Genomic DNA, 3,860 nt, shown 5'->3' with positions numbered 1-3,860 from the left:
GGTTTCAGAATTACTCCCTCAAAACTTGCATGCAGTAACAAATGCTGTTCCATGACCTGCAGAGGTTTTAGACACAGTCCTGCTGCCAGAAGAGTCAACAGGGCTTCCGCAGGGTAAGGCAACTCCTCTTCCCCTGCTTCCTGTTGGGCTGGCCAATTTCCGGTAACTGTATTTAGACCTAGATTATTCTCTGTTATTGTTGGCAGAGCCTCAAACAATTCAAGTATTCTCTCACTACTGAATGTCGGTATCGACACTGGGTGAAGTTATTTACAGAGCCATCCACAGCGGCTTATGTATCAAGCAGACAGGAAGTTTTATCTCTAAAGGAAAGGGAGATACACTTTTACGCCTCAGAGGGCAGCACGTTTCCACAAAATGTTTTGGGAGTTGGTCATAAATGTCAGACATTATTATAGAGAGCCACAATTAACTCTGATTCATTTGTTGATCATATTCCAGTTGTTGACATTATGTTTTACAGAACAGAACTGTCACGTACATTCGGGTCAGTGCTACATTGCCAATCAAAATCATTCATTGATCTACATTAGTTTTTTGTGTTTTACTTGAACCTTTGGTTTTATGTGATGTATCCTAACTTTGTGGTGAATTCTGCTGATTTCAAAAGTTCAAAAGTTTGGGGTTGGTAAGATTTTTTTTAATGATTTTTTTTTCTCTCTCTTATGTTCACCAAGGTTACATTTATTTGATCAAAAATACAGTAAAAACAGTAATATTGTGAAATATCCATAATATTTATATTTTAAAATAGTTGTAAACTTAGCCATTACTGCAGTCTTCAGACACATGGCAAATATGATCCTTCATAAATCATACCAACATGCTGATTTGTTTCACAAGAAATATTTCTTATTATCAATGTTGAAAACAGTTATGCTTCTTAATATGTTTGTGGAACACATAATAATATTTTTATTTTTCATGATTCTTTGATAAATAGAATGTTCAAAAGAACAGTATTTATTTAAAATATAAATCTTTTGTAACATTTTAAATGTGTTTAACTTCATCAATTTAATGAACAGAAAAAAAAAAAGTCACACTGACCCCAAATGTTTGAACAGTAATGTAAATATTATTTCTAACAAATATAAAAATACATTGCTAAAAATAAAAAAATGGATCATTATTTTGTGGTGGGGTCACTGAAAATCTACTAGACCCACTGGAACAAACAAACAAAACAAAAAAAAAATCATTGTTTTGACACTTAAAAAAGACAAAGTTCTCTGAGTCAGGCAGCTCTTTTTTCAGGTTTATACTTGGTTCTTTGGTACCAACAGTATATATATGTACCAAGAAAACCGTTCCTTGTGGCTCAATTGTACACCTGATTGTTGACTTGTTGAAGGTCAAGTGTGGATGTAGCATATCTGAGAATGTATTTACTCCTGTATGCCTAAAGAATGTAATTCATCAAAGGTTGAGAAATTAGTTCTGTATCCAATTTAGTACATGCTATTAATCCACAGAAATTCAGACACAGCCTATACATGAGCTGTTTCTTTGCAACAGGAAAACAATGCAAAGCATTACTTGTAGTAACTGCAGAGTCACATGAATCCAGGATAGAGCACATATTGATTTATTGACACTGGAGAAAATTGCTGTCATGTACATGCACCCACAAGGGACTAATGGAGGTTGGTTACAGATCTGGCATGCTGGCTTAAAAATGAAGAATGTGATGTCAGGGCTGTATGTGAACCAGGAACTGTAGCATTACAAAGGTCACAATCTTGCCCTGCACTAGAGTAAGTAAAATACCTCCAAAGAGATTGTCTGCGAGATTGGGATTGGTTGAAATGCAATTGTGGAATTGTAGAGAAGTTTTAATTTTTCTCCCTCCCTCACTTTCTTCATCTCTGTATTTTGGTCAGTATTGTGGTTACTCTGAATTCCTCAGAGTGAGTCATATTTTACTCCGTATTGTCTTCCCGAAAATGTCCCTGCTGCTCGGAGCCTTTTTGGCTCCCCATGAAAGCATGAATGTTAGATACCTTACTCACTTCCTGAAGAGCCATGCAGCATGAAATTACCTAACTCCAGTGCTAATTTCCCATGAAGCGTTGTGCACATGCTCACACCTTGATGCACTTGAGAGCAGGGTTATTTTATAGTAAACTAAAACAAAACAACATAAAAAAAAAAAAAAAAAATGTTACTTAAATTAAATAAACATTAACTGATTTAAAAGAAAAAATATTAAAAAAGTACACTTTAAAAAAAATCAGTTGTTTATACATACAAACAAAACTGTGGTTGCCAGAATAATACAGTAAAAATACAGTAAAAATGACAGAGCAACCTGTAAATTTTACAGTTAATAATCAGTAAATTCTATAGCCGTTTTCTGCTGAATAAGCAAGGCCATGTTGCTACTTAAAAAAGAGAATTCTGGGAATGTCAAATTATGTCTTTTCATAAATTATGGGATGATTTGTTCTTTTTACTTCAAAAAATGGTAATTCAACAGTTATGCATTTAACAGTATTTGGTTTGGTTGTGAGATATGGTTTGGTTCCCTTATAAGATTTTATGTGTTATTGTCTGGCAGGCAAAAATGGTTAATTTGCTTAGAAAAATAATAGAATAAATATAATTTTTCTTCATAGCACAAATTGTATTGGCCGAGTTTTGTATTGTGCTGAAGTTCAAAAGTAATTTTGCTATGCTGTTATTTTAATACTATGCTAACCTAACAAATTGGGGTGACTATATTGATAAAATGATTTAGAAACATGACTATTATTAAACTGCAATATTTCTTGTTATCTGCAGGACATTTAACAAAGTGCTTCATAGCACAAAGAAGGATTCTATACCAGAACATCTATCTGTGCCAGTGTCTCTGCAGTGACACTATCCTTGAGGATGAATTTTACTGGCAAAGTCTTTATTCTCTTCACATTGTGTTGCCCTTCAGAGTTTATGTCCTTCTGCTCTTTTTTTCTGAGCTTTCATATATCTGAAAGCAATCCATTGAGTTCTTCAAGGCCCGACACAACAGCTACAAATAGTAAGTAAAACTTCTCTGTCTTCTCTCTATATATATGTTCAATTTGAAAAGATTGTGTCATTCAAATTCAGAAGTTTCCAAACCCCTTTTTAAGATATTCCTAACTTGCATACTTTTCCGTATTGTCATATTAGGAAAAATCACAATCACATGGGGAGAGTGACGGCCAAAAACACACCAGCAGTGAATCATAGGACAGCAGTGGCTCCAACCGGCTTTTTACGTCAAATGTGATTCAGCACACATTTACATGTTATAGTCTTTTTTTATTTTACAGGATAGATGCCCAGAACATTCCAGACTTTCCCGAAAGTCCCATTCACTTACTTGGAATGGACAAGTACTATAAACTACAGACACAACTACACTGTAAAAAAGAATTGTTTGTTTAACTTAAAAAAGTAAGTTACCTTGTTGTCTTAAAAATGTTGAGTTCATTGAAATTAAAAATTTAAGGTTGCAATGAAGGCGACTGGTTTAATCAACAAAAACTCAAAATATTGTTATCTGAACCACATTATTGAAGTTGATTTAACAAAAGAAAAAAAAATTGTGATAAATCATGAAAATATAAATTACATGATTGTAGCATATAAAAGCATTAAATTAACAACAAAAATAGGTTTTTAAGTCAGTATATAATTTAGTAATTAATGTGATCAATGCATAGGGGCTTGGGCACGATTAATGATGTTAATAATTTTTATTGTATGTTTTTATTTATTAATTAAATGTATTAATAATAAAATAATCATTAAAGTAACATCATAAATTTAAAGCCCTATTAAAAATACAAAGGACTTTCACTTAAGACTTT

General features: G+C 33.0%; 1 long non-coding RNA gene across 1 annotated transcript; it reads left to right on the top strand.

Annotated features, from left to right (window-relative positions):
• Positions 1-538: 538 nt before the first annotated feature.
• On the top strand, positions 539-3,280 carry LOC137028954 (uncharacterized). Its single transcript, XR_010896233.1, has 3 exons — positions 539-649; positions 2,806-3,043; positions 3,178-3,280. It is a non-coding gene; the product is annotated as an uncharacterized lncRNA (long non-coding RNA).
• The last annotated feature ends 580 nt before the right edge of the window (positions 3,281-3,860 follow it).

The sequence above is a fragment of the Chanodichthys erythropterus genome, chromosome 2 (genome assembly GCF_024489055.1).
Source record: "Chanodichthys erythropterus isolate Z2021 chromosome 2, ASM2448905v1, whole genome shotgun sequence".
Classification (NCBI taxonomy): domain Eukaryota; kingdom Metazoa; phylum Chordata; class Actinopteri; order Cypriniformes; family Xenocyprididae; genus Chanodichthys; species Chanodichthys erythropterus.
The sequence above is the reverse complement of the archived record's forward strand: the minus strand, read 5'-3'. Positions and strand labels throughout refer to the sequence as shown.